Genomic DNA, 23484 nt, shown 5'->3' with positions numbered 1-23484 from the left:
AGATAGAATGAATACTGGAGTTTTACAGATAGTTGCATCTATCAGCTTAGCATTCTTTCAAAACTCCCCACCTACACAAACCAGTTGATGAAATTTGACAGATGGTTAAACCTATATCTCACCATCTGTGATTGGCGAATGGTTTCCTGCTGGCTGATGATCTTTAGAAAGTGGGAAGGCAACAGAACTGAAGTATAAGCAATGGCTTTGCTTAATAAGCCTTGCATATTACAAGGCCATGTTAAGCCAGAACTATAGAGGAAAGGTAGAAATTGGCAGTGAGGACACACAAATGCTCAGAGTTAGCTGAAGGGTCTCTTCAGTAGACTCATGGGGAAAAGCAATCTTTCTTTCTTTCATTTCTGATCTTCTTACCTCTCTGTTGCCAAATTCTAGCAGACGAATAAACACATCATGCTAAATTAGTGTGTGGTTTTATTTGGCTTTGGTTTAGAACAGGGATTTCGGCACTGAGTTCCCAAACCGGAACACACATGCATGCACATGCATGTGTGCGCTGGAGTGCCAGAAACCCAAAGACCAGCTGGCTGGCGCACGCATGCCTATTTTTTGGCTGTTTTTCGGGCTGTTTTTCAGGCCATTGTTAGGCCATTTTTGGCCTGCAAATGGCCCGAAAAACAGCTTGAATATGGTCCAAACAACAGAAAAAAGGCCTGGTTTTTTGGCCGTTTTGGGCTATTTTCAGGTAGTTTTCCGGCACTCTGGCACCCATGAAGACCAGCTGGCTGGTGTTCACATGCACACTGAAAACAGAAGAGCAGCTGGCGATGGTGTGCATGGCCACAGAGAGAGCTCTGCACGTCATCGCTGTCATGCGTGCCATAGGTTTGCCATATGGGCGTAGAATGTGTTTGAAGCAGAACAATTCTACTCTACTCAGTAAATTGTAGTTAAGCAAGCTGTGATGTAGATTGCATGAATCCTGCCAATATATGTTTATTCTTATCACCCTATAAAGTTTACATTATTGGCTTCTACTGTCCTATATGTTTTCTTCTCTGCAGCTACATCACAGGCTCCACCTAATTCTTGTCGAGATAGACCTGTTTTAGATGCAAGAATGAGTAATCTTGTAAACTGGTTCACAGCTGATGGGTGGAGTTCACTATTGATTTAAAGAGAAAACTACAGTAGCCCAAGTCTGACCTGAGAGTGTCTGTAAGGTATATGGTAGGAACACCTCATATTTCTTTTGCCATTATGTAAATGGACAATCATGTATAGTATTTGTTACAATACCTTTAATTTTAAGCTGCAGTCCTATCCTCACCAGGAAGTAAGCACCCTCAAACTTGGTAAAGCTCATTACTCACTAGACGTGTAGGATTCTGCTCCAAATCAGTAATGTCTGTAATTAAAAACCTTTGGAAGGTTTATATTTGATTTATAGATGGAATCTTCCTGTGGTTTACAGATGATGATATTTCACACACAACTCCTCCCCCCAAGCACACACCCCAATTAAATGCCTGGACTTGCCTGTTGTTTGGCTCCTTGCTTATTTGTGCCTAGGTGACATTTCTGGTGCCTCCCTCCTTGCCAGGAAATTATTTATTAATGCTGTGGCCTGTAACCTAAATAAAGCCAAAGATGATCTCTTACTTTTCAAGGCTGCAGTAGGTACATTTAAATATGACAGTAATCTTTCAAAGAGATATACTATATTATGGCATTGTTCTATTTGGCACACCGGTTAGAATGCAGTATTGCAGACTAATTCTGCTGACTGCCTATTGACAGCAGTTTGGCAATTTGAATCTTACCAGCTCAAGGTTGACTCAGCCTTCCATCCTTCTGAGGTCGGTAAAATGAGGACTCAGATTGTTGGGGGCAATATGCAGGCTCTATAAATTGCTTAGAAGGAGTGTAAAGCACTATGAAGTGGTATATGAACTTTGGTGGTGCAGTAGGTTAAGAGTGCAGTACTGCAGGCTACTTCTGCTGACTGCTGACTGACTGCAATTTGGCAGTTCAAATCTCACCAGACTCAAGGTTGACTCAGCCTTCCAGCCTTCCAAGGTCGATAAAATGAGGACCCAGATTGTTGGAGGCAATAGCTGACTTGGTAAACTGCTGAGAGAGGGCTGTGAAGCACTGTGAAGCAGTATATGTCTAAGTGCTATTGCTATATACCGTATTTTTCAGAATATAAGACGCTTCGAAGTATAAGACACACCTAGCTTTTGGGGAGGAAAACAAGGAAAAGAAATCTGCCTCTGCCTCCCAGCAATTTGTCTCCTTGCAGCAAACAGAGTGTTTCAGTTTCAATTTCAGCACAGCCTGATTAGCACAAACAGCTGATTGTTGGTTGGATTGGCCTCCCGGTGATCAGCTGTTTCAGGCTGCAGGGATTGCCATAGCCTATTGCCGCCTCCGCGTGCCCCGTTTTCAGCCTCCACACATCCCATTTTCGGCCTCTGTGTGTCCCCTTGTTCCGGACAGCAGGGATCGGAATGGGCAGAAAATGGGAAGCCAAAAACGGGGTGTACGGGGGCGGCAATAGCAATGGCAATCCCTGCAGCTTGAAACACTGATGGTCGGGAGGCTGATCCAACTGACAATTAGCTGTTTGTGCTAATCAAGCTGTGCTGAAGCTGAAACTGAAACAGGCTGTTTGCTGCAAGGAGGCAAATTGCTGGGAGGCAGAGGCCAAAGGGTGGGGGCCGGCAGGTGGGCGGGACTACATTCAGTTTAGTTCAAATTTTCACTCTCTTTTAGGGGGGAAAAGTGTGTCTTATACTCCAAAAAATATGGTAAATCTAAGTGCTACTGCTATTTAGGCTTCCCTCTTTTAGGATATTTCATACTGCTACTTCTCTCTCTCCCCCACTCTCAATTTCTGATAGCTTTTTCCGGGTTAGCTAGCATCCCATCCAAACGGAACATTTTGAGTCTTCTCTGGATTGTTTTGGGTTTCTTCTAAGTTTCTTAATACAACTTCAGAATTTCAGAATATAACTTCCATAATTCTGAGTTGCTTTATTCAGGACTGGCCGAGAATGACAGACCAAAATATTTGTCAATATAATAATCTAAAACATTTGGAGTATGTTAAGACTGCTGCCTTGTCTCCATTCCCTTGATGATAAAGTGCCATTACATCATTATTACTTCCAAGTGACCACATGGATGATATGTCCCCAGTCTGGTCCTTCATGTCTTCCAATAGTATACCTGTCCCCATTGTAATTGAGACCATCCGCTTTGCTGTTAATTATCCTCATCTTTTCTTTCTTTTCATCTTGCAGTATAGATCCAGAGAGCTAGGTCATCACCCAGAGGTAGTATTCAGCTGGTTCTCTCTGGTAGCGGCTGCTGCAGGAGATTCCGCCCACCCACCCCAATGTAATAATAATAATAATAATAATAATTTTTATTTGATTAGCCGCAACCCTCTCTCGAAGGACTCGGGGCGGCGTACAATCAAAACGGGTAAAAATACACATAAGACAAACATATATACAAAAAGAACAGAGACATATACATATGTGCATGGAGGAGAGTTGACTTATAAGTGAAAGACAATTAAAAACACAATTTAAAATCCCCTTAAATAAAATTACTAAATTAAAAAAACCCATCAGGAGCGATACGAAGTTATGGTTGAGCCAGGCCAGCTATTTGGAAAAGGTGGGTCTTGAGCTTGACACGGAAGGAGCGGAGGTCAGTAGTGGTCCTAATATCCGGGGGGAGGTCATTCCACAGGGCTGGGCCCGCCACAGAGAAGGCTCTGCTCCTAGGTGCCGCCCCATGGCACTGTCTGGTGGACGGCACCTGGAGAAGTCCCTCTCTGTGCGAGCGGATGGGTCGTAGGGATGTATGGGGCAGAATACGATCCCACAGGTAACTAGGTCCTGAGCCATGGAGCGCTTTAAAGATCGTAATCAAGACCTTGAAACGCACTCGATAGACCACAGGAAGCCAGTGCAGCTCGCGCAGGAGAGGTGTCACATGGGAGTACTTAGTACTCCCCATAATCACCCGCGCGGCCGCATTCTGGACCAACTGCAGTCTCCGAGTGCATTTCAAGGGAAGCCCCATGTAGAGAGCATTACAGTAGTCCAGGCGAGACGTCACCAGCGCATGGGTGACTGTGCGTAGGGCGTCCCGGTCCAATAGGGGGCGCAATTGGCGCACCAGGCGAACCTGGTGGAACGCCCCCCTGGCCACGGCTGTCACATGTTCATCCATGGACAGCCTGGCATCTAGGAGGACGCCCAAATTGCGCGCCCGCTCCACGGGGGCGAGTTGAATGCCCCCAATGGCCAGAGATGGAATTATCTGGTTGAACCGGGGAGCCGGAACCCACAGCCACTCCGTCTTGGAAGGGTTGAGCCTGAGTCGGTTGTCATCCATCCAGACCCGTACAGCTTCCACACACCGGGACATCACTTCGACGGCCTCGTTGGGGTGGTTCGGGGTGGAAATGTACAGCTGAGTATCATCAGCGTACAGATGATATCCCACCCCGAAACCACGGATGATCTCACCCAGCGGCTTCATGTATGTGTTGAACAGGAGTGGCGAGAGGACCGACCCCTGTGGCACCCCACAAGTAAGGGGGCATAGGGTCGACCTCTGCTCCCCTGCCAACACACGTTGCGTCCGGCCAGAGAGGTAGGAGCCGAACCACCGCAAAACGGTGCCCCGGACCCCCAACCCCTCCAGTCGGCGCAACAGGATACCATGGTCGATGGTATCAAAAGCCGCCGAGAGGTCTAATAGGACCAGGATAGAGGAACAGCCCCTATCTCTGGCCCTCCAGAGATCATCTACCAACGCGACCAAGGCCGTCTCTGTGCTGTGCCCAGGGCGAAAGCCGGACTGGCGCGGGTCTAGATAATCATTCTCCTCCAGATGTCGTGGAAACTGAGAAGCCACCACACTCTCTACAACCTTCGCCAAAAAGGGAAGATTGGAGACAGGACGATAATTGGCCAGCTCCGTAGGGTCCAGGGAAGGCTTCTTGAGCAAAGGTCTCACCACCGCCTCTTTCAAGGCGGCTGGGAGAGACCCCTCACCCAACGAAACGTTCACTAGGCCCAGGAGCCAGTTGCGTGTAACCTCCCAGGATGCCAGTACAAGCCAGGAGGGACACGGGTCCAGTAAACATGTGGTAGGTCGCAGTCGTCCACGCAATCTGTCCAAATCCTCGATGACAACCAAGTCAAACTCCTCCCAAAAAGGTTTCTCAAGACTCGCCACTGGCGTCTCGACTGGGCCACTGAAGGGGACCCAATCCTTCCGGATTTGAGCGACTTTATCCTGCAGATATTTCCCAAACTCCTCTGCCCTACCCTGTAGAGGGGCCTCCCGCGGCCTCTGAAACAGAAGGGAGCGGGACACCCGAAACAGGGCGGCAGGGCGGTTCTCTGCGGATGCAATGAGAGCAGCACAATATTGACATTTGGCCGTTCTCAATGCCACTAGGTACGTCCTTAAATGGGCTCGTACCTGTGCTCGGTCAAATTCGGATCGGGAGGATCTCCAACGACTCTCTAGGCATCTCTTGCGGCGCTTCATCACCCTTAGCTCCTCGGTAAACCAAGGAGCCAGGGTGGATCGTTGCCGCCGGAGAGGCCGCAAAGGCGCCACCCGGTTCAAGGCCCCGGTAGTCGCATTATTCCACGCGGCCACCAGGTCCTCTACCCGAGGGCGGGTCAGGGCTGCAGGAGGTGGCCCAAGCTCCGTCTGGAACCTGTCTGGTTCCATCAAGCGCCTGGGGCGGAACCATCTAGTGTTTTCCGCTTCCGCCTCCCCGCAGCGAGGGGTAGCACCAGGGAAGTCAATTCGGAGGAGTGAGTGATCTGACCATGACAGAGGAGTGATGGTTAAATTCACTCCTCCCAGATCACTCAACCACTGGCGAGAGACAAAAACAAGGTCCAAGGTGTGACCTCCCTCGTGTGTGTAATGCACGAGCACTGCGCATGCGCACGCTCACATTTGCGAACCGGTAGGGAAGGTAAGTGAATCCCAGCTCTGTTGTCACCTAATGTGTCTAAAATATGGTAATCTGAGTCTGGCTATTTATGCCTGGAGGGAGAACTCTGGGTTCAATTTTTGAATGATCCTTATGTTTGTTTTTATGGTTCTCCTTGGTATTCTCTGGAACTTGACCACAGAGAACTTGACACAGAGACACAAAGACCACCCCACAGTTCAAAAGCATCAATACTCTTTCTAGTCTGCTTTTATACTACTTTCTTTTACTTTAAAGTCTCTTGTTCCCTTGGGATTTTTTTTTTACTTCTTTAAAGCACATTTGTTGAAATTCCACTTTTGTGGGCATGGAAAGATCCTCACTGCCTCACTCTTTCTTTTTGTTCAGCTGCTCAGTGCTCCATCAATGCACCAATTGGAGAGCATGGAAAATAGCATTCTTCCCCTTGCAACATTTGTCCCCAATTTGTTTTGGGAAATTAACTGTATCAGGCCAAGTTTGCTTATGTGTGAAAGTTTTCTTATTATTTTTAATTCCTTGCAAGATGCACAGATTTTTGTGTATCTATGTGTATCACATATAGATATGCATATACAAATATGCACACATACGGACACAGACACACACACACAAGATAGCAGCTACATACATTAGAAGGAGAAAGAAAGAAGAAAGAGAAAGAAAGAAGGGAAGGAAAAGAAAAGAAAAACTATCTTTAGAGTTCTGAAAAGTGAGGGCAGTTTTGGAGAAATGATCAGATGTACAAATGTTGGTAGAGAGATAGTAGGTAATGTGCGATATGTTAAGTCAGGGGACTTAACTTGGGAACTTTAAGACGTGTACTCCAGAGGCTTTATAGGAGCCTGGATAGGGCGAAAAGAGCCTTCCCCCCCCCTCCGGAGGCTATCCGGAGGCTTCAGGGACCATCTGGAGGCTTCCCTGAAGCCTTTGGAACGCTCAAAACGACCCTCTGAGCAAACTGGAAGTCACTTCCGGTTTGCTCGGAGGGTCGTTTTAAGCATTCCGAAGGCTTCAGGGAAGCCTCCGGACGGTCCCTGAAGCCTCCGGAGGGCCTCCGGAGGGGTGGGTGGGGGAGGCTCTTTTCGCCCTCTCCAGGCTCCTATAAAGCCTCTGGAGTCTGGGGAGGGCGAAAAATGGATTTAAAAAAGAGTGAACTCAGCTGGCCAGTACGCGCATGCACTCTGGCCAGCTGACAGGGCAGCGCCTCGCATGCCCTGACAAATGGCTCCGCGTGCCACCTGTGGCACACGTGCCATAGGTTCGCCATCACTGCTCTATAGTATTCTTTGTTGTCCAACCTTCTGGCTTGTTTGGGCCCCACTGAGTGAAAAGGAATTGTCTTGGGATCCATATAAAATATATTATATATTTATATATCAATGCATATAAATAACAAACTTTCTTTATCTTTTAATACAGAGGTGTCAAACCCATGGTGCCATGTTGTCATGTGACATATCACAACTTTTCTCCTTTACCCCATCTTCCTGGGGTGGGTGTGGCCAGCACGTGACCCATCCAGCCTGCAGGCTGTGACTTTGACACCCATTTTTATATTTTATTATCTGTCTAGGGGCTGCATGTGGCCCATGGGCTGCAGGTTGGACATGCCTGTTCTACAAGGATGATGGATCTCCATGAGTGCAGCTTTGGTTTTACATGGCATGTGACCCTAATGAGGTTTCTGGTGGATAAATATCTTTTTTTCAGTAATGATCAAATCACTGCTTGATGGACAAGAGTACTACTCTTCATCCTTTGTCTGAGTGTGACTTCCACTTCAGCCATAATGGTAACATGTGTATATGTCTATATTTGCTGCCTTTGAGTCTTCTCATTCCTGTCAACTGCCTGGACATGTCCCTATAGTTTTCCTAGCAAGATTTCAGAATTGGGTTGCCCTTGCCTTCTTTCTAGGGCTGTGGGTGAGTGACTGGCCTAAAGTTACCCACCTGGTTTTGTGCCTGAAAGGGAACTAGAATTTAGTCCTGATTTCTGGCCTGGTACGTTAACCATTGCACCAAACTGGCTCTCTGAATTGTATGTAACATCTGGAACTCTTTTGTCCCTTGAAATAGTAGGTTTTAATACGTTAAATTCTTCCTTAGACAGTGAGAAGGGCAATGTTTAAACTTGCAATTCAGTTTTGAATATAATGTGCACCTGCATTCAGTCTTCTTTCAGTTTTCTCTTAGTCAATTGTCAATTTTAGGGTGATTTTCCAGTTCCAAGATCTATCCCTAGGTGCAATATCAACGAGTCAACAATCCCACTGCTTTTCCCTGTTGCTGTGTTTGACATGTCACTCGCTTGCAAAGTGTAGAAGCCATGATAATCATAATTCAGAATCCAACTTGCTGGAGCCCATGAAAAAGCCATTGTCTCTTCAGTCCATTCCTAACTCCAACCTGATACACAGAGCTTTTATTGTTAGCATTCTTTTAGCAACCTGACCTAGTGGGAGCAACATTAAAAGATATGAAAAATAACCAAACGGAAACAAAAGCTGATATTAGGCATTTTGAGTGGGATGAAGAAGGCAGAGGGAGACCAATACCAGAATTGCACTGAAAACAATTTGTTCTGCTGATTATTGCATGTAGCTGGAAGATTAAACAATTCCTCATATATAATGAACTGTATTTGTCCTGGGTGGCAATAAAAATATCAAAAATAATATTTAGGACTAGTATGTATCATAAATAGAAACTCATTAATACTATTTCCACATAGCTACTCTGTCTAAAGTATTAACTGGTGGTTGTTGTTTTTTTTAAAAAAGCAGCTCTTCCATATTAATATTAATCAAATACTTAGTAAAGTAAAATGACAAATGAAGACCTGTTGTGATAAAAATGAATTCTTGTGCATTTTAATTTGCAAAATAAAGGCCACAACATTAATAAGACTTAATTGTATCATCAAATATTTAACAAATATTTTCTTATTCTTTACAAATTAGCCACATAAAGCAACCCATAAGGCCTTATCCTGAACATGGTAGGCAATTCATACCATGATTTCTCCCAATGCATTCAATGCCTAGATGCAACTACGGTTGAAAACATACTGATGTTTTTAAATTCCTTTTCAACTCTCCATTATATGCGCTAGCTTTGGTGTTAATTACAGAATAATTTCTTCCAGTCTACAGTTTGGGTTTTTTTCATTGTTTTTGTCACTAAGAAATTAAAAGGCTTTAAATATATTATTGCAACAGATTATTTTCGCATACATTTTTGCTGCACCTTTAGATCAGACTGAATCGTGAACAGGGAATTCTGATTTATAATATCTGTTCATGATAGCTCAAAGATCATAACGCTTTCACTGATATATCTGAATACTTATTAATTAGTTAAATGGACAGTGTGAACCCTTCATGCATATAATTATAGATCCAGAAACAAGTATTTCTGAAAATTATGTTTCTGCCCCTTTCAGCTGCATTCAACTGGCCTTTAAAGTTTGAGATATTCCCAAGAAGATGAGTTTTGCCACTCTTGTCATAGAGTCCAGCTCCAGACAACAAAAGCTGACTGATTCATCACACAGCACATCTCTCTTTGACAAAGTCCCCAGCGCAGAGACTCAAAGAACTTAGAAATCACACAGATGGACTTCACTTGATGTCCATCTGGAGTTAGCAGCAGTGTTGATTCCAAGTGTCCCAAGCCAGAAATAGCTCATCTGCAGCTGCCTTCAATATGACCTCATTTTCTTATAGTGCAAAAGGCACAATCCAGGTCTTAGTTCTTAAAAGAGGCTCTCTCAGAATCAGGGAAGATTTGCCAGCCACACAACTGAGTGTGTCCTAGCTTATGCCTGCATTCTGCAACAAATAAGTAAGCCTGTAGTAGTTACAACAGAAAAGACACAAGTGCTCGAGATGACCAAACAAATCATAGTACTACCAGCACGAGAGCATCCTCACCTCATGAAAATTAGGAAGAATTGAAGACATATTTCAGACCTGACCTCAGAGCCTTTAAACTGTATGCTGTGGTAGAGGCAGAAGACAACTTAGAAAATAGTGTGACACCAAGTCCTAAGAACAGGACCGGTGGGATATACAGGCTGCTGAGGCACCCACTAATGAATCTAGGAAGGGATAAATCAGTTTGCAAGGCCCAAGAATTCCAATGTCTTTATATTAATGTGCAGTGTTTAGGGTACTGTAGGAAGTTATCACCCAGCCCTCTCCTAGAAAAATGAAATATCCTAGGAATATTGAAAAGGCAGAATATTATATTTTCCTGGATGTGAAAAAAGGAGAAACACATTTTAAACACAAAGTAAATTCCTGCAGCTTCCTGCCCATCCCCACTTTGTCAATGGGCCATTAAGAAGGCCAAGCTAGTCCACTTTACATAATAAAGAGTTCTCCCCTTCAGCCCCAGGGGGATGGGAATGAAGGCATGATAATATAAGCCTTTACTCAACTGACCACATGGCATCTGAACTCAATCAAACCTGGATTCAAAACTCAGCCTAGAGGGTTGCCCTTGCATGGGCCCATGTGAGTCTGACAACCACTCAGAATACATTTCTTACACAGGAACAGGAAACAGATAGGTGGGGCCGAACAGATTATAAAAAGCCCTGCAAGCCCTTCCTTTCCTTTCTCTTCTTCTCCACCAACATTGAAGCATGTGATCACCTTTTCTGTTCAGGGCTCAATCCATGTGGTCCTGTCCACCATTAAAACCATCTTTCCAAGCAGCCTCCATGTCTCCAGTGTCTTTTTCCCCACTTGGAGCTGAACCCAGAAGGACATTTCTTCCAACAGTACAAACAGCAAGAACTAGAAGTCCTAATGCAGGAAAGCAATTACAGTTTTGCAGGCTTTATTGAACCCTGGTGGGATGAAACTTATGAGTGGAATGCAAAGGTTGAAAGGTCTGGTTGATTAACTTGGGGGGACGGACTGTGAGTTCTAGTCCTCCAGGAGGTCCCTTCATTTCTTGGTAATAGGAGTCTATTTAAAGATTGTGTTAGGGAACACACATTGAATGAGTTGATTCTGTGTAGAGAATCTGTTCTGACGGCACTTTGGAGCCAACTTGTATTGGACTTTATAGGTTAGAATTGGCAATTCAAGTTGTATTCGGAAACCTCTTGACCTTCAGCACAGCTGTTACATGGTGTCACTCTGACCGCCCAGAGTCATTTAGTGAGATGGCAGTGTCTAAATTTGTTAAATAAATACATGATGACTCTAACTTGTCAGCAAATCGGCTACTACAAAATTGGTCAAAGTACCGTACCTCTGGTGTGAGTTGTGAGTTCAGGATAAACCCCAAATTGCAGACCCTCTTTAGGGGCAATGCCATCCAGTCCAGAGATATAACTGGAGCTAATAGAGCACCTTTCTCAGCAAATATCAACTTGGGTTCGGCAAAAGACTCTTTTGTCCTGTCCATACCCAAGAGCTTTCAGACACCAACCCAGATTTTTCCTTGAGTTATTTATAAAAATAATAAAGATTGGATATAAACAAACTAATAAATAGGTAAGTAAGTAGCAGGGGTGGGTTGCTGCTGGTTTTACTACCAGTTTGCAACCTGTGCGCAATGCATGTGTGTGCACTGTTCAATGTAAATTGTTCTTTGTGCATGCACAGCACAGAACAATTTGCAGTGAACTGCACACGCGCAGTAACTAAAAACCAAAATGGCGGCGGCCCAGCAGCGGTGAGGGAACTGGTTTGGGGACATGCAGGCCTGGGTCGCTGTTGGTTTTGCGACCCAGGCATGAATTCCACTACCAGTTCGGCCGAACCAGGCTGAACCAGGAGCAACCCATCTCTGATAGGTAGGCATGTGCTGGATAACTCAACATATCAGTACAGGCAAAATTCTGAAACAGTGTTAACTGGTCAGTCTGTAATCATTAAATCATTAAAAAAAACCACATTGCTTGGTTCTTGATTCCAAACCATGCAAACTAGCCTGATCTCCTTATTTGAAAGAGTGACCTTTTAGTTGACTAGAGGAATGCGGTGGACATAGTATACCTTGACTCTAACCAAACTTTTGACAAAGTCTTCCATGAGGTTTTGGGAGAGAATATATCAAAATGTAGCTTAGATTATGTTGCTGTTTGCTGGATACAGAACTGATTGAACATGCGTACTCAAAATGTCAGTGACCCTGCATTAAACTCTGTTCTATCTCCAAGGAAGCAGTTAATTAATTCACTTGTGTGTGTAAGTTTGATGAGGGCTGAATGGGAACATAAGAACATAAGCATTGCCCAGGGGTGGGCTTCAAAAATTGCATCAATGGGTTCTCTGTCCTGTTGCTGGGTGGGCATGGCCATAGTGGGTGTGGCTAGTCAGCCTCCTGCACCACAGTGGGGGGGGGGTTTGCCGTCCCCTAGGCTCTGGAGTCTGGAGGCTTTCCTCAAGCCTCCAGGAGGACACAAACTGCTTCCCCCAGGCTCCGGAGGCTAGAAACAGGCCCGTCTCCAGATTTCTGGAACCTCCGGTAGGCCTGTTTTTCTCCATCCTCGAGCCTCCATGTGGGCCCTACACTTACCTGGAATGATGAACGGGCCACCTGGAGACTCCTGGGAGGGACTGGATGGGTGTGGCCAGCCAGGGGTGGCATTTGGGGGTTCACCAAACTGGGCAGAATCCTAGCTAGAGGATCGCCCGAACCCATGCGAACCCCCAGCAGCCCACCCCTGCCATTGCCCCTGCTGGATTGGAACTCTGGCCCATCTAACTTGCAGTCTTTTCTTATAATGGCCAAACGATGGCACAACGAAGTCCATCTGTCTCCTAGCAGATGGCCTTCAGAGGCAGTCACATTGCCATCAAGGCTAGCTGCCATTGATCCATATGAGTACAAGCAAGGCAGAGGTTTGTAGATCAATGGGAAATCAGGTTCTGGGGTTTGGTTTGGTTCAGTTTGTTCTGGAAGGACTTTCCACTTCCTGTGCACATTCAACTAAAAGTTTGGTGGTGCTAAGGAAATCTCTGCATTTCCATGTGATTAGGAATGCATTTGCCCATTTATAGTTCTGTAATATATTTCTGTTACGTTTCTTGACTTCGCAGCAGTTATCTATGCCTTGATTACTTCCCAGCTTAACTGCTGCAATGCATTCTACACAAGGCTTCCTTGAAGAATATTTAAACGTATAGGGAAAGCAAAAGCATATTGTTTTAAGTATTATTAATTCTGGGTTGAATTTGTTTTTTTAATATTTTAATTTCTTAAATAGATTAGAATCTACTTACCTTGCTATGCACATCCAGATCCATAAGATCAACAGAAGAGTGCCTTTATCTTCCAAGGTTGGTTCTCCAAAGTTGTTTGGAGCCTCAGCACAATTCCACAGAAAGCAATATTTCTGTTTTCAAGAAAGAAAAAAAAGACTTCTTCTTTGGATGGATCTTTGCAGTTTGAATTGGTGAATAGTTGTTGCAACTGTTTATCATTTTTTTAAAAAAAAAACTCTGCTTTTTATTTGTATACTCATGGCCTTGAGTCCCCTTCAGGCAGAAAGGCAGGGTAACATTTGTATAAATAACAGACCACAAAAAAGGAAAGGAAGGCAGGAGGCTGATTTTAAGCAGCAGCAGGATAGCCATCTGTCAGGGATGCTTTCATTTAAATTTCTGACCTTGGGAGGAGATGGATTTGGTGGCCAGCATAGCTTCAGCTCTATGATTCTTTAATGCTTTGAAAATAGAGAAATGTGACAGGGGGAAAAGCAGGAAACTACATTAACCAAATTTCAACTTTATTCAGAGAAAGATATTTGCTTTGTGCCAGTCCAATCTAATATCTACTAGATATGTTGGATTACAAGTCTCAGACTTTCCAAAGCCATTCAACACCCTGACTTGAAATATTGGGTGCTGCCAATATATTTAGAGGTTATCTGGTTGGGGAAGGCTGATTTCCATGTGCTTTGAATGAATACTGCATATGAAATGACCTGTAATGCACCTTTTGCAATTAGGGGGTTGACATGCAAATCTTGAGACAGTTTTAAAATAATGGAGTATAACAGAAATCTCTAGTTTTCTCCATATCATTCCATAACCATATTTTTTTTACATATCTTGTGTTGTGCATATTAAGACAGGTTGGACTATATTGTGCAATGACTATCAGTAGCCAGTGAATTGTTGAATGAAATGTTGCACAGCATCCTAACTCTTTGGTCCAGCCATTCAGGAGATGCACAGCTTTATAGATACATACAAGAGATCTTGACTGACATATTTGCAGTCTTGCATGCAACAAATAAATTTTTGCCAATAGGGTTGTAGTTGTTTGTCCATTTGTTTTCGAAGGGTGAAGTTCAAAGTGATGGCAAGCTTTTGACAATCATATTAAAGATGCTCATGATTTCAGATACTTTGGAGGCTGCAAATTGGGGGCTCCAGCCTTTGCTTTTCAAAAGCTTCAGCAGAAGTGACAACAACTATAGTTGCTCTGGCTGAGCATGACAGGCGCTAATCATTATTCTGGTGGGGTGAGCAGACTCAAAGTTTCCCTGTCAGAAGATACATGTTCCTTTGGGCTTTATCCTTCTAACTTTTATTGCTGGCACTGTGACTTGAATAGCAATTTGGGTCTCTCAAGTGTAGCACAGCAGGCTCAATGTGCCAGCAGTGCGGTGCATGCCAAAGAAGGCTAGATTAGTATCTGTCTTATTCTTGCTAGGAACTACTTTTTTCTGCTCTTTCTTCTGCCTCCCTTTGTGGATAAAGACAATACGGGTTCTTATCATATTTCACATGTATTGGGAGAGCAAAGTGTCAATCCAAACACATTTGGAAACGTTGATTTTCTTGTATTAAAAATGGTATTAAAATCTAGCTCATCCTTCTGCATGTAGATGCCTTCTGGATATGTTAAACCGAGAAGTTCCATCTTCCTGGATTAACCCTCTTAAATTGGATAGAGTAGCAATGAAAGCTACCTGTAGAGCTTCAGCTGGAAATTAATTAACTTTTCTCTATTTTCAATTTCTGACAATGAGGTATATTGTATTCTGATAGATTATTTAATATATTTATAATGATACACTGACTGGTTGCCTTGTGGGATGGCTTTGCTTATAGCCATGTCCAACACCTCTGTTGGTGGGCGTGGCAGGACAAGGATACTGTAAAATCTCTATTCCCTCCCCACCCCATTAACCTGCTTTCCAGCTCCGTTCTCCTGTGCAGGGCAACAGAGGAAGACCCAGCCAATCAGCTGGGACTCCGTGAATAGATGAGGGCAAAGCCAGCCAGAGATGGTATTTGCCAGTTCTCCGAACTACTCAAAATTTCTTTTTCTTTTTTTTTTTATTAAAAGAGTTTTGTACAAACAATTTTTCCCCCCTTTCACCCCCCCCGCCATACAATATAAATCTCATACAAATGCTATACCCCCCCAACCCCCCCACAAAAATTCACTTTCAAATATTATACCAAATACTTTGCCCCCTCCTCTCCCCCCATCTTAAAATAGATTACTCGTAACCCCTCTCCTCCCAACAAACACAATATAAATTTCTCTTAGATTAATAATAACACATTGATCCCATTTTCTAAGCTAATTTAACATCTATAACTCTTAATATAAATTTCTCCTAGCATAACAATGTTTCATTAATCCCATCTTCTAATTTATTCATACATATATATTACCCCACCCTCCACCCTAACCCTCCCCCACCTCCCACACAAACCCACCCCCCTGACTTCCGCTGTATACCACTCTAACAATTCCAAATATCCCATATACTATTTACTCTGATCATCTATCGGTCTAAACTACTCAAAATTTCTGCTACCGGTTTGCCAGAACTGGTCAGAACTGACTGAATACCATCTGTGTTCTCTCCCACCGCACATGCGAGCCTAATAACTTTCACTGTAGAATAGGGGTGGGGAACCATGGCCTTTTGTGACTTGTGGACTTCAACTCCCAGAATTCCTGAGCCAGCATGGGCCATGATTCCCCACCCCTACTGTAGAATGTCAAACAAAGAAGCATCTCATCTATAACATATCATCGCCTTCATCATCCTTAAGCAATCCACTGAAAGGCCTATTCAGTGAAAATTACAGACTGTAATCTACAATGCTAGTTCCAGGCAAGATGACAAATATAAGGTTTTCAACTACCCAGTTCAAGGCTGAGACAGAGTGACTGGCTCAAAGTCACCCAGCCACCTTCAGTGCCTAAGAGAGATATATATCTTCTGAAGATATGGGTGTATATCGAAGACTGAAGTTAAATCTCTACTAACTTCTAAAGATGTAGAAAACAATCCATTTTTCAGAGTAGTGGGGAATAAATTATTATTACTTTCTGACCATATTATGATTGGTGACAGTGCACAGTTCTGAAAAACAAGTGCTTAATAGCTGGATTGTAGTAAACATAGTCGATTGCCGAAAATGTCTAACCTTGTGTTAAATTCACTCTACTGTAGACTTATAATTCACCAGTATGACTTGTACCTCTTCATTTCACTCCCTGTGATATAAATCACAATGTGATGGAGCCTGGGTACAAATGATGAATTTTGTTAATCTCATTCTTCAGTATCCCTTATAAATGGCTTTAAAATACTATAGTCCCTTTCATTCCTCGACCTTGCCTCCTTGCTTTGCTGCGAGGGAGCTTTTACACTAGTTTCTATAGCAACTGGCTCTATTATATTTAAGACAGTAGAAGAAAAGGATTCATGTGGATTCTTGTGACAACTCTGATGGTGTATTCTCCTCTTATTTTCTTCTGTAATTTGTTCCATTCCCAGTTGGTCTGACCTTGTCCGCCCTGCATAGTGCCTTCTGTATGGGGATGGGGAGTGGGGAAGCACATGTTTCTGTATTCTTCCTGATCCTTCTTCAGATTTTATGGGTAGAATGTTATGCCACAAAATCATTTAAAATGCTTTTTAGTTGAGTGTGCAGAGATGGATAGGTTGACCATGGAACTGAAGGACAGAGAAGTATCGGAGTACTATAAAGTGTGGAACAGATGGTATAAATGGTTGGACAATAGACGTGAGATACTGTATAAAAACTAAGTATTATTTACAACAAATATGATAACACTGTATAAATCTGTAAATATTAGTATATTTTAAGTTATGATATGATATATTTATACAATATAGAATATAATTAGAGCATATAGAAATAGAGCTTATGCAAATACGAATGATATCGACGATACTGATACAGACTCGCTGTAATGAGTGGAAATTTGTGTTTTTTTTAATTTTTAAAAAAAGCTCAATAAAAATTATTTAAAAAAATAAAAAAATAAAATTCTTGTTAAAGCTGGATGTCCTGAAATAATTGCATGAGGTGACTTTAAAGCAATTCATTTCATGTGGCAACCTTTTGAAAGGTGGTTCTGCAAGAAGTGAACCTTTTTTTTCTCAGGCAAACATCCCATTTAATAGGTGCTGTTATCATACACGTGGCTTGATCCTGGGGCAGCTTGGAGCAGGCCATCATGTTTGGGACTCCTTTCCGGAGCAGGTGGGGGAGGGGAGGAAGAGAACGGGATCTTCCTTGAAAGGAGGGAAATGTGACTTAGAGAAATACAATAACCTGATAACTTAAATGCTATCTTACATGACCTCTGAAAAACTAAGGAAAAGCGAATGATTCCTGGCTTTGAGTGCAGTTCTCAGGCAAATTATTTATATGGATCATGTACAGAGCTTGTACTTCAATTCTCCTCCTCCTACTCAACAGCTATGCTGGCTAGAGACTAGGGAAGTTCTAGTCCAGCCCTACTGGTTCAGAGGTGGGTTGCTCCCAGTTCAGCCGAACTGGTAGTAGTGATCTGGCCTGGGTCGCAGAACCGGCAGCGACCCAGGCTGGCCACACCCCCAAACCGGTTCCCCAGTCTCTTATGCCATTGCTGGCATGTTTCTGCACATGCGCAGAACAATTTTCAGTCAACTGTGCAATGCACGCTGAAGCAAAGTGCACACGAAGAGAACCGGTACCAACTGGTACAGGAACCACCCCTGCACTGGTTGATACTAACTGGGGAATGCTATTCAAGGGCTCTGGTGGAAAAAATGCCATTGGTTCATATCTCCTTATGAGGTCCCCGCCCCGCCCCGTTTGGCTCTGAAAGGACTGGCTAAGGGCCATCCTGCTCATCCTATTCTGGGAAACCCCTGCGATGGGAATGATGTACTTTCTCAGTGGCTGGGTTTACATAGTCACTGAATCACTCACAATGCAATGACTTTTGAACCGGTTGTATGCAAAGCCAGTACATTGGGTTACTTTATGGTTCAGTGTATTTTGCAGACTCAAGAAGGTGGATAGTCACGGTTAAGCATACCATGCATCAATTTCAGTGAACAATTTCTTTTAATAAAAGACACTGTCTATGTTCCTCTGTTCTTATAAAGGGAATCCCTTTTATGTAGACAAATACTCTTTGTTTAAAGCATCTTGTAATACCTTGAAGATATACCCAAGGCGAAAAGTAAATGAATGCATGTAAAACTGATTTTAAGAAGCAATGATTCAAGTTCTGCATCATCGTTAGCGTTCATAAGCAAACAAAGTACCTTAGACATGGAGGCATTCACGAGTTCTTATGGTACTGAAATCAAGCAAAGTTCTTCCAGATGAACAGAAACTTTGCCCAACCACAGTGCAGATCAAACAAAACCTTTTTTTATGACAATGAAAAGCAGTAAATATTAGACAGGCTTCTGCTAATATGGAACTATGGCAGATACAGCTAAAAGCCTTGCAAAGGATGACCTGGGCATTAATGGGAAGAGTCTCTCCATGGAGAGGAATAGGTCATTTGAAATCACCTCAATATGGGGTTGATAGGTCCAGAGAAAACATGATACAATTGAGTTATCCCACTGGAGAAGAGATATTGCAGCACCACTTATTTTGTCCTGGGTTAGAGGCAGATAGTTGCACAAGCAGAGTCATACTGAGCTTGCTGTGGAAATATATGCAATGGTGGAAATAAATATGAGTTGGAGAGGTAGACACAAGAAGAAGAATTAGCTTTCATGGATACTTTTGTTTTTGTGTTTTTCAGCAGACTCATTTGTCTGTTCCTCTGGGACATCAGAAGAAACCCCATGAATCCTGAATTTTGATTAACCTTTAAAATGCCTAAAGACTTCCTGCCTTTGAAACCTGAAAGTTGAATGAAGGTCCTCCTATGTGATAAAGACTATGCTGGCTTTAGAATTAGAAATAGCAGGTTCTGCCTTCAGGTGGCCACAGTGGAAAATCCCTCATAAAGTATATTGCTTTCGATCTGCAATTATCTAGATAATTTCTCAATGCTTTTAACTTTGAAATTCTCTGGAGGTGGACTCCTGAGGCAATGCCTCTCAAAATCTTGTGAGGAGGCAGTTGGCAGCTGGAGTGGTGCTTTGAAAGAAGATCAGGTGCCAGTTCTTCCCCACAGATGTCCTGAGATATATATCCTTTTGTGACCTAAAGAGAGGTTATTGAATTAGCCTATCATTTTTAATCCGACTGAAATGGAACTATGAAGTAAATGAGATAGAGAACTAACTTTGCAGTGCAGGAGATTCTAGAAATCAACAACTAAATATTTATTTCTGGTTCTGCAGGGTTCTGTAGCTTTCCCTCATTTATCATTCTTACTAAAGAAATCTATTCAACTTACTGATTGCATTTCCCCTTGTCTTTTTAAATCCTCTCTCCTCCTAGGGTTTAAATGCACCTTATCTCATTTGCTTCACTCTCACTAAGCATAAACATACGTTCTGATAATGGAATGTTGTGTATTCAAATGTTTATATTCATCTGTACAGGTAACATCTAAAAATGATGAAACAATCATTGACTGACCCAGTGCCAAAATATTGGAACAAAATGGTGCAGTATTGCTTGTCAAATCAAGGTTGTGTTTTATATATGTAAATCCATCACAGTTAATCATGACCAACTGGCATACTGTATAAAACCTTTTGATGCAGCTTTTTTTCTTCCTGGACTGCTTGCTCTGAGGAAATTTTTAAAAGATGTAACTGGTAAGACTTATTTTTTAGTAACTAGATATTTTCCTTGAGGAGAATTACCAATATATTTTAGCTTTTGGCCCAAGAACAAGAGTGCTGGTTAGCTATGAATTCTTTGCATTGCAGTCAGCCATAAAATTGGGAAACGGCAGCACATAGCTGAATATGTATAGGCTCCAAAGCTAAGTAGGATAAGGCCTGTTAGCGTTCAGAAGGAAGATCACCAGACAATCCCAGGACGTGTGTATACACACACACACACACACACACACACACACACACACACACACACAGACACTCAGACTCAAAAGTGCATGTTAACTCTTGCTGGCCCATCCTGGAAGTGAATTTGAGAACTTAGAATACAACATACATGGAGGACAGCAGGTTGGGAAGTGTGTTACTTTCACAGATGCTTATATTTTATCAACGTTCCTCTGAAGGTCAGCTCAGAATAATACTCTTTAAATCCTGATATTTTGAGATTGCAAATGGTAAAAAAGGCAGGACATACATACATGTGTTGCAGAATCGGTTTCTTGCAGGTTCTAATTGTTGCAAGAATGCTACTTAAAAAAAAAGACTACAGATTAACTTTAAATTCACTCAGTTAATTTTTTTTTTTTAAAAAAAGATGAAGCAAAAACAAACTTCATGTTCAAAATCTCTGGAATGCTTGTATGCAGTTGTTTTGTTTGTTTGAATCATTTGGGTCAAAGCAGCACACCAAGATTTGAATATGTGGAGGGGCGTGAACATGCCAAATGCCAGATTTTATTCTGAGATCCTGAGCAATAGTTTCCACTTCCCAGACTCTCTTGAACCGTGCCCATTTCTAGTTTTTCATTCACGGAAGAGAAGCACTTATCACTGATTTCATGTATCATGTGAGAGGCGATTCCCGGCCTATTTTCCAGGGATCCAAACAATCTACTGACATCATATACTAACTATAGAGCTATTTTGGCTGTAGGTGAATAAATAATGTAGCTGTACTTGCAGAGGTTTTTAATGGCACAGTTTGTGCTATAACTAGACTGTCAGCCTTGAATAATCAGAAGCTTCATTCTCAATCGCAAACAAATCTTTGATGAATATTCAAAACTATTACCAAGGAAAGCTTTCAAGGACTAGCTTATCCTCCAGGTACAAACCACGGTGAAGTGACAAGAAACCAATAACCATAGCATGACTTTTCCACATTTTTGTGTCACTAAGGCTTGTCCAATTAAAAAAAAGGTTGCATTTCTGTCAGCAGTCAGTTTTGAGTGGTCATGAGAAGACTTGTGTGGTGGATTCTATGTCTGGAGAGAGTTATGTTCTGGGAATATAATAGAACTCGAGTCTAGAGTTAGCATTCCTTCACTCAAAAGAAGATAAGAAAAAGTATGTATATATTAGAGAGAGTATTTTCTTTTATTTCTTTTAATCTAATTTATATAGCCACCCAGCTCCCAAGCAAGTGACTCTGAGCAGTACACAACATTTTTAATGGGACAAAATATAATTCTTTATTCGCCAAGTGTGACTGGACACAACAGGAATTTGTCTCCATTGCTTAAGACCTCAGTGAACCAACAGACAACAAGTGATAAGTCATAGATCATAAATCATAGTTACAATCATTAATCATAAGATACATTTTTTTGATTGGGCTATTTTTGTGCTATCATTCTGCCTGTAGGCAAATACTCTACTCTAAAATGAAGACTTTATCCTCACAACATTTAGATGAAGTAGGTTACGTGGGTAGACAGTGACTGGCTTGAAGTCCTTCAGTCATCCGTTTCTGCACCTGAATCTTCTTCCCAGCCCCCGTCCAGCAATCTAACGAATCTCTTTGCTATTTTGAGCCTCTTTTAAATGTAAATATCAGCACCATTCATAATGTTTAAGGGTTCAGGGTTTTCCCTTTACTATGGGAATATTGCAATGTTCATTTACTTCCACTTCTGCAAACATCAGTAACTCTTCCCATGGGCCAATTTCCTGCTAAATGTTTTTGGGAAGCTCTGCATTTCATAAAGCACTACCAAAATCAAACAAATAACAACAAATCCAACCAACCTCCCTCCCCCAAGGGTTAATTTTATGATTCCCCATTGTATGACCGTTTACCATTCTATACTCCACAGTGAAACTACCGTGTTTCCCTGAAAATAAGACCAGGTCTTATATTAATTTTTGCTCCAAAAGGCTTATTTTCTGGTTAGGTCTTATTTTGGGGGGAAATGTGGTATTAAATGGCTGACAATCTTAACTGGGGCTTATTTGGGGGTGGGGCTTATATTACGAGCATCCTGAAAAATCATGCTAGGATTTATTTTCCAGTTGGGTCTTATTATCCGGGAAACAGGGTAGGTTCTACAAGATACAGTAGAATAAACAGAGAATTCTGAGGCATCTCCTGAATCTAACCTGGATTGTCTTGGTAGTACAAAAGCTCAAGGGATTGTATCCAGGGGACTTACTTTCCTTTTCTTCCCACAGTAGCCACCCAGTGAAATAGATTAGGTTGAAAGACAGTGGCCCAATCTCACCCAAAGAGTTTCCAGAGCTCATGGTGACCTTACACTTTGTCCTATTCTAACAGTTAACCATTATGATGTAGTCCCAGAGATTTAAGTTGAAAAGCTTGCTGCACTTGTTTTGATGACTGTACTATGCTTTAATTATTATGGCCTTATTCTTTAATAGCTGCTTTGAATATTGGCTGGATAAAAAATAAACCACAAACATGCAATGTTCTAGTTTATAGATAAAGTTAAGTAAAAACATTTTACCTACCAGAGTACCGGCGTAAACAGGTTGGAAACTGTTGCTTATCAAACTAACTGGAGACCTGCTGCTAGATTCCACAGCGTTCATTCAGCAGTTCAATAGTTCCTGAAAAGAGAAGAAAATAACAGCTGAAGTAATTCTGTAACGTATCCATGTTATCTAATGTTTACTTAATGTGATACGGCACAAACTGGAGAGAAAATATCAGTGCTGCAGATCTACAAATATACAAAATGACCACGTGAGTCCAGCGAGTCAATCAAATAATTTGTAGGGCCTGAATTAATAATCCCTGCAATGCAGAGCAACTGAACGGTTACAGAGCTGCATTAGAATGTCCAGACAGACAGACAGACAAACAGACAATTCAGCTTTGTCCCTGCAAATTGAAAGCACCTCTCAGAATGGTGGTTCAGATTAAAACTGTTTCCTTTGATATCTTTCTGTGTTTTAGGGCCTTTGCTTGAAAATGTGTTTATCAGAGTTCAGTTAACTAAGCAACAAAGGGGATATACTATAGGGTATAAGCAGCTGCGTTGTGTGAGCTGCTGTTTATGTAATCACCTAATGAGTTTTGATTTCAACCAGGAACAATATCAGATTCATTTTTCTGGGTGGGCAGAATGGAACTTCTGGCTCCAGCATTTCAAGACAGCATTTCTGGAAGCTAATTCACTTAGAAAATTCCAGATTAGGGAAGG

General features: G+C 42.4%; 1 long non-coding RNA gene across 1 annotated transcript; it reads right to left on the bottom strand.

Annotated features, from left to right (window-relative positions):
* Positions 1 to 1500: 1500 nt before the first annotated feature.
* Positions 1501 to 22890, bottom strand: LOC309386202. The gene is made up of 3 exons (XR_014174366.1): positions 22790 to 22890; positions 13233 to 13345; positions 1501 to 1595 (listed from the first exon to the last, which is right to left on the bottom strand). It is a non-coding gene; the product is annotated as an uncharacterized lncRNA (long non-coding RNA).
* Between the last annotated feature and the right edge of the window lie 594 nt (positions 22891 to 23484).

The sequence above is a fragment of the Natrix helvetica genome (assembly GCF_964273705.1).
Source record: "Natrix helvetica genome assembly, chromosome: 2".
Lineage (NCBI taxonomy): Eukaryota > Metazoa > Chordata > Lepidosauria > Squamata > Natricidae > Natrix > Natrix helvetica.
The sequence above is the reverse complement of the archived record's forward strand: the minus strand, read 5'-3'. Positions and strand labels throughout refer to the sequence as shown.